This window comes from Carassius gibelio, chromosome B13 (assembly GCF_023724105.1).
Source record: "Carassius gibelio isolate Cgi1373 ecotype wild population from Czech Republic chromosome B13, carGib1.2-hapl.c, whole genome shotgun sequence".
Lineage (NCBI taxonomy): Eukaryota > Metazoa > Chordata > Actinopteri > Cypriniformes > Cyprinidae > Carassius > Carassius gibelio.
The window spans coordinates 25,428,335-25,440,892 of NC_068408.1; positions in this window are offsets into that span (position 1 = coordinate 25,428,335).

Sequence of the window (12,558 nt, forward strand, 5' to 3'; positions counted from 1 at the left end):
ATAACCCTGCAGGTGACAGATGCTTCCCCCTGAGACGCTTCTCTCATCTGCCGTAGCTCATCTGAAATTATGTTAATAGTGTTCGTTGTGTCTCGCTGTTGCTCTGGAACGACTGGAGGACAAACAGTTTGCAACATTCCTGCCCCCCCCCCCCACAGAATGTACAATAAAAGTTTAAAATCTGTTTAACCTTGTTCCTCTGTGACCTCAGTCACATCAGTGTCTCCTTCCTCTTCCAACACAATCCCACACAGGCTGACCTCCCCAATTATGGGAGTGATTTTGCTGTCCAGTGATGTGAGTTTAGTCCTCACCAGTTGCAGCCACGCTCTAGCGATGGGAGGACAGTTTTCTCTTTGCCTCCGCCTTGAATAAATGGGATTATTTATTTCACACATTTAAAACAAATAAGCACATCAAAATAAAGCTTACTTAATAGAATATAATACATTTATTGTAATTCTTCAGATGTCCATCAAAGTTTTACACACACACACACACACATATATATATTTAGAATGTCGTGGAAAAGTTTTTCAGAAATTCAACTCAATTTGTGAAACTCATGTATTAAATGAATTCAGTGCACACAGACTATAATTTGTTGATTTTGGCTCACATTTAAGAAAAACCCCAAAATTTCAACAAATTAGAATACTTCATAAAAAAATAAAAAAAAAAAAAAAAAAACCTTAGAGCTGCCTTGAATTCCAGATCTTCAGAGTTTCACTAATACACCGTTACAGCAGCAAGACACAAGCTAACACACGAAGTAACTAAACCAAACACTGATCACCACAATGGTGACGACTTCAAATAAGTCAAGTATCAACATTTAAACCTCTGTTAATTCTCAATAAGAGCTTCTCTAGATGTCTGACAGAAATAAAGCCACAGAACCTTGTAAGGAGGATCTGGGAACGTCTATATCGGATGTACAGAAGACATAAAAAACATAAAAAAACACATCATAAAAACATTCTGTCTCCTCAGTGGACGTCTTTTCAACATCTGCAAAGACATAAAAAGACGTCCACTGGACGTAACTTTGCCCAGTGGATTAGGTTGATGTTAAAATATGCAATATAGTAATTTTCACATAATAGTTCCTTTAAAAACAAACAAAATGTTAAATACATGTGAAAAGGTACTTCATGCCACAAGACTACTAACGTATGAAGGTATTATTAACACTGGATTTAACATGCATTATGTACCATGTGTTGAGTTCAGTGTAAAATGCATTGAGTAAAGAAGGTAATATATGTCCTTGGGCTTTGGACACAAACTTTCAGTAATAAAAAAGTTATTTGACCCGTGTTATGGTCTTTTATTTATTTAGACAATTTGAATAATATAAAAAATTGTGTATGCTTATAGATAATAGGCCTTGTGTTCAGTAATATTTTACTGGTTAACATATTGATATTGATTGATATTTTTTTAAGTTTACATGACTATTTATGTTGTGACAACTTGTGATATTAAGTTATTATTTTAAGTTGGGTGTACTTTAATCCCCGTTTGTTAAGTTGATTCAAAAAAGCGATTGCGAAAAGTTGCCTTATTTTTTTAAGTTGACTTAAATTAAGTTGACTTACAGTGGATTGACTGAAAAAACTACAACAGATGCTTTAATAGGAATCAATGTATATAGTGTCTTATTTTTATTTGTTCATTAAATTTTTTGAAGGCTCCTGCTAAATACTATTGTACCTGAAAATAAAACGCTGTTTATTTTTATTTGTATATTATGTGTATCTGTAATGTGTATCTTTTTTTTCTAATTTTTTTTTTATAACAAAGATAATGACAAAGATTTTTATCTTCACCCACTTTGGCCTAAATATACACCATACTTTTTCATATCTTGTTACCTTAAAGTGAAAAGCTTTGTCTTTATAATAGGGAAATCAGTTTGGCTGTGATGCTCAAACAGCTTGCAAAATAGAAAAAACAATATGACAAAGAATCATGATAAAATCATGATATTTAACAAATTTATTTTAACATTTTTGCCATATCGCCCACTCTAACAAACCAATACACCTTAACCAGGACCTCGGTTTAACGTCTCATCTGAAGGACGTGCTTGTTGACAGTATAGTGTCCCCATCACTACACCGGGGCGCTAGGACCCACACAGACCACAGGGTGAGCGCCCCCTGCTGGCCTCACTAGCACCTCTTCCAGCAGATACCTAGTGTTCCCAGGAGGTCTCCATCCAGGTACTGACCAGATCAACCCTGCTTAGCTTCAGTGGGTGACCAGTCTTGGGCTCCAGGGTGAATTATTTGAAAATTAAAATAAATGTGGCCAAAAGTTGCCAAACAGGATTGGACCACACAAATGCTATCATTCTACATCAGGGATAATTAAATCTTGCCCTGGAGGGCCAATGCTGACTTTGATCAGGGTTGGAGCCAAACTCTGCAACGCATTGGCCCTCCAGGGCAAGATTTGAATAACCCTGTTCTACATAGTATGTGTGCCAGAACAAGGTATTAGATCTGGGCCAGAATTTAAATATATGGGGCCTTGCTCATTGTAAATGGTTTCAGATAATGTGTTTACTAGCTTTAAAGCTTGTTAAAAAATTTGTGAATGTAAAAGAAAAAAAAAAATATTGGAATTACTGAATTGATGGGGTTTATCACTACAAATCTTTATGAAAAAAAAAAAAAATTCATTGGTTGGTGATTTTAACGTTCATGTTCCCTAAATCTTGACCAGGAGGGACCCTTCCCTGCAGACCCAAACAGTAAACAGAGTCGGCCCGAATCCGGCCCACATCTGGACCAACACTATTTTAGTCATTCAAAAGTTATCTGATTTCCTGATCAGATTTTGGCCATTGGATTGGATCAAATTTTGAAAATGGGTTGTTCAAAAGAAGAAGAAGAAAATAAAAAAGATTCTGAATTCAGATTAGATCACAAATTGCAATTTTGGTTTTAATCTGGATTAAATCCTCAATTTGTGTTGTTCAAAACGTTTAGTAAAATTGGGATACTGCTGATAAGGATTATTCTGATCCCAGCAGAAGGGTGGATTCCAGGGGAAAAAATGTAATAAAACTTTAAAAGTGATCAAAAATATATAAAAAAAAAATGTCCTGAAATCACTAAACAGCAGTCAATATCAAATAATTTTTTTTTTAAATCACTTATTAGAAACAACATTGGCACAATCATAAGAGATGAGGCAGTCAGAAGTAGTTATTTGTGTAAATGCAATGCAAAACAATGGCATGTGGTTTCCAGTTCCAGATCATTCTGATCCAGATTAATTTTTTTTTTTTAAACTGGCCTGTGGATCCCAACATAATCAGAGCAGGGTTAGTTTGATCAGGGTTTGGAGCTGCTGGACCGGATTTAAGGAATGCTGGGATAAAGGATTCTCTTTGGTCAAACACTTGTTTACGGTGCTCAACAACTGCGGTTCTGTTTCTGAGTTTGCAAATGTATGTGCTAGTTAGAGTGTCTATGGTAATTCACATTTGTCAAAACAATCTGATCTGCTCTGCTGCAAGTATTAAATTATATTTTATTAGCTGTTGATGCTGGTAATTCTGTGGTTTCAGTTCTTTTAGACTCATCTGCATCCATTGACACCGCTGATCACGTCACTTTCATATTGAATACTTTGTGGGGCTAAAAGATTTAGTTCTGTACTAGTTCAAATCTTATTTTTCAGACAGATATTTTTAATTCAGTTTACAATCAGTCCCAGTTACCTTTGACCAGGATTGGAGCGAAACTCTGCACCGCATTGGCCCTCCAGGGCACGATTTGAATAGCCTTGCCCTAATCCCTTCAAAAGGGTTTACCCTCCATAGTGAGAGCTTCTAAGAATTGAAGGGTGTCCATCAGTTGTACCCTTTGAAATCCTTCATTCCGAAGGTCCCTTTGAAGTGGTCAGTTTTGAGCACTTCAGTTTGGAACAACCGTTCAATATGGCGGCCATGATGGTTTTCACATCTGAGGGCGATATATCCCATTTTGAATGCATGTCAATCACCACAGTCGTCAGCCCTAGCACACGCCAGAGCACTGATTGCCCACACCTGCCTCAGCTCTTTAAGCTCCCTATATTAGAGGCCATGTCCACACTAATACATTTTTGTTTGAAAGCGTATATTTTTATCTTCGTTTTGGCCTTCTATCCACACCGAGATGCCGTTTTAAATTTTGACAGCCTTGTTAAAAATGTATGTCAGTTGCAGATTGCATTTCCTCAAAGAAGCCAGAATTTTTACTCGCAGTTGCTATTTAGTGGCGGAACTCGACGGAAAGTAAATAAACGCCTAGCGGAAATGACGCAGGTCGAAGCTTTACTCATGCACAGTAGGGGGATGTAAGCGTTTTCATATGTTTCAGTGTGGATGAGCAACTTTTGGAAGACGTTTGAAAATGATAAGGGGGATGCGGAGCATTTTTAGATGAAAAGTCAGTTTATCTTTAGTGTTGGCGTAGCCAGAGGTTCTCAAATCCAGTCCTCATGCCCCCAGCTCTGCCTATTTTACACTTCTCTCTTTAACACAACTGATTCAGATAATCAGCTCGTTAGAAGTGAGCTCCGTGTATGAACTGTGTTTCCATTGACATGGTCCCCTACACAGTGTGCATTGCTCCCTACTTCCTGAGCAGGGGAAATCTGTTGAAGTTTACCTCGCTTCAGAAATTCATTCTGATGTCACCGCACTCTCCACACTGTCACTGTCTCACGGCTGGTTTACAGCTTGTATTACTGAGCTAAGACTGACTTCTTACCTTGCTATAGTGATGGGAAAAACAAAGATTTTTGAAGCACTGAATCAGTTTGAACCAATTGCTTCGAAAAATTATTTGATGTTTCGAAGCACTTGAAACAGCACATGCTAATTACACCTGCTGGTGAAAACGTTGTAAAGGCATCAAGAGCTCAGACCAAATTCACAAAACAAATAGAAATGTCTTTTTAGAAATACCATTAAAAAATTAAATACTGTTCAATATTAGTGTTTGTGTTATGTGTTTTAAGTATAATCACACCCTTAACACACAATGGACTAAATTATTTAATGCCACTCATTGTAATATACTTTTTTTTCAAATAATATATTCCTACTCAATAACCCACCTCATCTTGGCCCTGAATTCTTTATTTTTATAGTAAAATGTCATGGGATTTTATGTCGCATTGCAACCAGAAGTGGTTCATGGGTTCACTTTGAGAACAACACTCCTCAGTGGTGAGATTCAAAACTTTTCGAAATGGGGTGACGTAATGAAGCTTTGTTTGCTAAAATAACCTGGCCAGTATGTTACATGCTATGAAACACTGATTTGAAACAAAGATTCACAAATGTTGTAAAGCTTTATGAAGCAGTGTTTCGAATTCGCCAATCATTACCTTGCTATTTACCTGTGTTTACTCACCCCTTAGATGCTCCTTCGCTCCACCACTCCCGGTCTCCACCACTACTGCGCTCCTCAAGGTCTGTTACCATCAGCTAAGAAACCCAAAACCTTTACATCTGCATCTTATAAGAATAATAGTAATAATAATAAGTTTAATTTACATAGCACCTTTCCCAAGCTCAAGAATGCTTCAACAAGGTACATCAAAGCAACAAATATTGATAGAAACAATTTCATTGGACATTTGCCCAATTCAGTAACAAATAATGCAGATGCATATAACAAAGATTATGTAGTAGACAACATAGAAATAGAAACAAAACGGACAAATACACAATGTAAATTAGTGATAGAGATGATTAAACAAATACGTTTTAAGCTTTGATTTGAATTCACTGAAAGAGGTGACTGTTCTGAGTGCAAGGGGAAGTAAATTCCAAAGTTTGGATGAAGTAACAAAAAAAGGACCTGCCGCCCTTTGAAGATAGGTGGAACCTAGGTAAACAAAGAAGTTCAGAATTAGATGTGAGAAGGTATATAAGAAGAGAGTAGGTCAGAAACATAGGAGGGAGCAAGACCTTTGAGTGCCTTAAAGGTGAGCAGAAGAATTTTGTATTACACATGAATAGATACAGGCAACCAGTGAAGATTAAATAAAATAGGGGTGACGTGGCAGATTTTTTTGTGGAAGTTAATAATCTGTCAGAAGAATTTTGAATGTACAACAGACAAATGATGGAGTGAGTTGGTAAACCAGAGAAAAGAGCTTTCCAATAGTCAAGGCCAGTGTTAATAAAAGCATGCACTAATGATTCCGCATCTTTTCTACTGAGGAAAGCACAAAGTTACTAGAAAGATACCTAAGTTTCTAACAGTAGCCAGTGGAAAAATAAAAACATCAGCAAGGTCAAAACTAGAAACATCAGTTTCATTTTTTATTAGAGATGGGGGACCAATTATTAAAATTCAAGTTCTGAACTCAAGTTCAGACTAAGAAAATTAGAATGTAGCCAGTTCCTTTAACTCACTGACACATGAGGATAAGGATGCCATCGACTGGGTAGAATCTGGTTGACAAGCAGTATATATCTGGATGTCATCAGCATAACAGTGGTAGTTAAAACCATGGCGACAAATTATTTAGCCAAGAGGATGAATGTAGAGGATGAATAATAATGGTCCGAGCCCTGGGGAACTCCCTGTATGAGCAAGGGAGTGGAAGATTTGGAATTGTGCAGTGAGATAAAGTATTGCCTATCTGTGAGATATGAAGAGAACCAGGATAATGCAGAACTTGAGATGCTAACCTCTGCAAGGCAAGAGAGCAATATCTTATGACAAACTGTATCAAAAGCTGAACTGAGGTCAAGTAATAAATTAATTGATAAAGTGCCTGAATCACCAGAGAGTAATAGATCATTGACAACCTTTACTATAGCAGTTTCCATACAGTGCCAAGTGCGAAAACCAGACTGGAAAATATCAAAGAGATTGTTACAAGCTAGAAATGACTGCAGCTGAGAGGCAACAGTCTTTTTCTTGATTTTAGATACAAATGGCAGGTTAGAGATAGGATGGTAGTTCTGAACAGATAGATTTACAGGATCCAGATTTGTTTTTTGAGAATAGGAGTAACAGAAGCAGTCTTGAGTGAGATAGGATCAGTGGAAGAAATGAAAGACATGTTGAAGAGGTGTGAGATTGGGGCAGAAATAACAGGGAAACAGTGTTTCAGGAGAAAAGTAGGTGCAGGGTCTAGTTCGCTGGAAGAGGGATTCAATTTCTGTATTGCATCAGCTATTAGGGATGGATTTGTTAAGGTAAAGGTAGTCAATGATTGGGTAGACTGAGTTTGCTCCCAATTAGAAATGGTCGGTTCCTCATCAAAAGTCCCACATTAAACATCCAAGTTTCCCTGGAAGTGGTGCAAAAACGTACAACACAAATCTTTGGATTCATGTAGGTGGATACTGTCTCTGCTTGGTGTCTGGATTAGTTTGATTACCATGCTAAATAGTGCTTTAGGCCTATTTTTAGCTTTGTTAATGAAGCTGGAGATATAAGAAGAGTGGGCTGTATTCAAGGCAGTTTTATGGTTCTTGATGTAATCAGATAAACAAGATAATGGACAGTTCAACCTGTTTTCCTAAAAAGACGTTCAAGTTGTCTGCATTTTGCTTTCATAGTGTGAAGCTCCGAATCAAACCAAGGAGAGGAGTAAAACATGGGAACAGAACTGGTCCTAATTGGGGCATACTCATCTAGGATGTTAAAAATAATGGTACATTATAGATGGAATAATCATAGATGGAGAAGTAAAATTTAAAGCTTCAGGAACAGAAGAGGAAGCAACAGAAGCAGAGAATGTTCTGGTATCAACAGCATTTACGTGACGATATGAAATAGTTATGTTATCAGTGCATTTGGCTGGACAGATTAATGTAATAATAAAACAAAAATAATAAGCTTGTGGTCAGAGATAGGAATAGCCAGACCACTGACAGAAATATTATTCAAACCAGATGTACAGACCAAGTGTATGACCATGAGTGTGAGTTGACAATTTTATATTCTGAATAAGATCAAATTGTTGAGCAGTATTAGAGCAGAAAGTGTCAACATGTAAGATAACCTGGGACGACACAGCACAGGTTAACGTTAGTAATTGACTGAGTTCTGAGAAGAATTCAGCTTGCTGCTTGGGTGGTCTATAAATCAATGTTACTATGAGGGGATGTTTTTAAACCAACCTTCATAACCATAAACTCAAATGTCACAGTGTTATGAAAATCAAGTTGGGTAAGTTCTAGGAGACATCATAAATGACTTGCAAGCCCCCTGTACGAGGTTTCGACAGATATTGATATCCAGTTAGGGTAAGCAAATTTAGATGTAAATAGTCATAAGGTGATTGCCAAGTCTCGGTAAGAAATAACATATCCAGGTTATTGTCAATAATTATTTTGTTTATATAGGAACCTTTATCAGAAATGGAGCGACAAATAAGAAGAGCACAGTGTTTCTCCACAATGCTTCCAACGGAGGTAATGTTATCCATGGAGACAATCCTAGTTGTGTTATCAAGTGTTCGACAGTTCCTTTGATAACATTTAAGCTTCCTCTGAGCCCTGTTGCTTGACCAGACTCACAGGATCACAGTAGACGATGGCTGATGAATACTGAAAGTACTTCTAGACGAGTGATGTAAATAATGTGGGCAACAAATGATAGCAGGTGTACGGCAGTGTTCATACGTCGTGGCGTCGAGACGCAGGTGCCCATTTAGAGGCTTTAGTTAGCAGGTCGTATATCCAATTTCCATGTTGGGGTTAAATCCAATAGTGACCAATAATAATAATAATGAGCCTTAGAGCTACTGACGTGTTGGAAATTGCCATGGGAACGGCAGCCATCAGAAAAACCACATTAGCCAGAACCACAATCATCGCAGCATCTACTGTACAAGAGTTCACTGATAGGAAGGCTACCCGACCACACATTAAGCCAGTAGACAAACTGAAGAGTGTTAACTCATCTGACTGTCAGTCCAATAGATGGAGAATAGAAGAGGTAGAGGACTCACAGTAAACCAACAACCAAAAAGTTCCTTACTCACCTTCTGATCATTGCTTCTCATTGCCACAGCCCGTCTGCCAATAAAACTGCTGTTTTGCATACTTAACTCTGTGTTTCTGGCCTTATTGCTGTTAGAAGACCAGACCAACAAATATAAATTGGGCTGAGGACCAGCTGTGGTGTCTACGGCAGGGAATTTATTTGAATGAGGTAGAAGTTAAGAATGGGATTCATCCTCATCCGGCTCCCTCTGAAACACACCTTGCCTCATCCCAGACCGGGACCCTTCACATTCCTAACCAATGGCTCAGATCAATTCAATTCAATTCAATTCAATTCAATTCAAGTTTATTTGTATAGCGCTTTTTACGATACAAATCATTACAAAGCAACTTTACAGAAAATTACGTTTATACAGTATTTAGTAGTAGCTTGTAAGTGGTGACTGTCAGTTTATGTGCATATGACAGGATTTTTCAGAAAAATGAATACAAGACGTAGTCAGCCAGATGATGAACATTATTAAGTTAACAGCAGTTATTATATGATGCAGTCACACTTGTAGCAAAATTTGTTAGTTCAGTTGATGATTCAGGGTTAGCATCATCTGAGGTCCTCTGAGGGTCAGCATCATCTCTTCTCTGGTGTTCTGGATCCAGACTGGAGCTTGTGTAAATCCTAGTTACCACGGGATGAAGATCCAGCAGAAACAGAGAAGCAAACAGAGACATCATTAGCATAGCCGCTGATCCAACAAATTAAAATTAATTAGTTTAACCAAAGATAAAGAATAAGAATGTGCATTTGATCAGAAACAACTGCAGTCACAAATTTTGAGATGCATTATTCGAATGCTGGGCAACTGAGATGTGTTTTTTCTGAACCCCGAACATTATCAGGAAGGCTATTCCAGAGTTTGGGAGCCAAATGTGACAAAGCCCTTTAGTGGACTTTGCTATCCTAGGAACGACCAAAAGTCCAGTGTTTTGTGACCTTAGGGTGCGTGATGGGTTGTAGCGTGGTAGAAGGCTAGTTAGGTACGCAGGAGCTAAACCATTTAGGGCCTTATAGGTAAGTAATGATAATTTGTAACTGATACGGAACTTAATAGGTAGCCAGTGCAGAGACTGTAAAATTGGGGTAATATGATCATATTTTTTTGACCTGGTAAGGACTCTAGCTGCTGCATTTTGGACTACCTGTAGCTTGTTTATTGAAGAAGCAGGGCAACCACCTAGAAGTGCATTACAATAGTCCAGTCTAGAGGTCATGAATGCATGAACTAGCTTTTCTGCATCTGAAATGTAACATGTTTTGAGCTTGGCAATGTTTCACCCACTACCCCCATTACACCCATTACATCAAACAGCGATCAAATATGCATCCATTTTCTAGTCTTCAGTTCCAAGCTCCTTCTCAGTCCTCACCCCAGAAATGCTGGCTGCTCCACAGTAAAGCCCATCAGTCAATTCACTTACAAGCCCTATGATGACAGCAGCTATCTCCTTAACCTCAGCCAAAAAAAGGAGAATGAGGAAGAAATGTCTGTTGGCTCTGGCCCCTGACCTGAGTTGAGAAATGTCTCTTCCCTAACGAAAGGAAAATATATTTACCAATATATTTCTTAAAATATATTGTGATATATTGTAATATATTATTTTCCCTTTTTATTTTCTAATATATTATATATGAGAATACATTTAATAATATATTGATGATACATATATTATATAATATATTGCAAAATATACAAATGATTGCCGCTTTCAATATATTGCAATATATTGGGGGAAAAAAAAAAATATATAAGAATATATGCCTAATATATTACATGATATTTTCCAATATACTGCAATATATTTTTGTTTCATAAGGGATTGCCCCTGACCAGAGCCAAAGATGGCTCTGGCCCAGACCCCAAGGAACTAGCCCCTGACCAGAGTTGAGAGATGGCTCTGGTCCCGACTCCATCTGGCAAATCTCCGCTCTCTACCCAACAATACGGACGAACTCCTTCAGCTGTCCTGGACAAATAAGGATTTATCACACTCTGCTGCTCTGTGTTTCACGGAAGCCTGGCTGAATGACACCATACCGGACAGCGTGCTCCATCTGCCGGGCTTTCAGCTGTTCAGAGCGGATCGTGACACAGAATCAACGGGGAAATCGCGCGGCGGCGGGACATGCTTTTACATCAATGAGCGGTGGTGTACAGATTTAACTGTGTTAAAGATGTGCTGTTCAGATCTAGAAGTGCTTTTTGTTAACTGAACAGAAGAAGAACAGAAGAAGAAAAGCACCAGGCCCAGATGGTGTTACACCAGCCTGTCTGAAAACCTGTGCAGACCAGTTCGCCCCCATCTTTTCAGAGATCTTCAACAGAGTTGTGTGAAGTGCCTTCCTGCTTCAAATGCTCCACCATCATCCCCGTCCCAAAAAAATAACAAAATGTAACGACTACAGACCTGTGGCTCTTACATCTGTCGCCATGAAGTCGTTTGAAAAAATGGTTCTGGCTTATCTGAAGGACATCACTGGACCCTTAATGGACCCCCTGCAGTTTGCTTAGTTAGCCTAGAATATCAAAATCAACTCCGGGCGGCAGATCCTTTTCCTATTTGGCGTCTAAACTCTGGAATAACCTACCTAACATTGTTCAGGAGGCAGACACACTCTTGCAGTTTAAATCTAGATTAAAGACCCATCTCTTTAACCTGGCTTACACATAACATACTAATATGCTTTTAATATCCAAATCCGTTAAAGGATTTTTAGGCTGCATTAATTAGGTAAACCGGAACCGGAAACACTTCACATAACACCCTATGTACTTGCTACATCATTAGAAGAATGGCATCTACGCTAATATTTGTCTGTTTCTCTCTTATTCCGAGGTCACATTAGCCACCAGATCCAGTCTGTGTCCAGATCAGAGGGTCACTGCAGTCACCCGGATCCAGTACGTATCCAGACCAGATGGTGGATCAGCACCTAGAAAGGACCTCTACTGCCCTGAAAGACAGCGGAGACCAGGACAACTAGAGCCCAGATACAGATCCCCTGTAAAGACCTTGTCTCAGAGGAGCACCAGGACAAGACCACAGGAAACAAATGATTCTTCTGCACAATCTGACTTTGCTGCAGTCTGGAATTGAACTACTGGTTTCGTCTGGTCAGAGGAGAACTGACCCCAACTGAGCCTGGTTTCTCCCAAGGTTTTTTTCTCCATTCTGTCACCGATGGAGTTTCGGTTCCTTGCCGCTGTCGCCTCTGGCTTGCTAAGTTGGGGTCACTTCATCTACAGTGTTATCGTTGACTTGATTGCAAATAAAAACAGACACTATTTCAACTGAACAGAGATGACATCACTGAATTCAATGATGAACTGCCTTTAACTATCATTCTGCATTATTGAGACACTGTTTTCCTAATGAATGTTGTTCAGTGCTTTGACGCAATGTATTTTGTTTAAAGCACTATATAAATAAAGGTGACTTGACTAACAGCACACTTGAATAAACGTCTTTTTCATAAGGGAACCAATTGAAGCCAAGGACCACAGGGAACTCTGGGGGAAAAA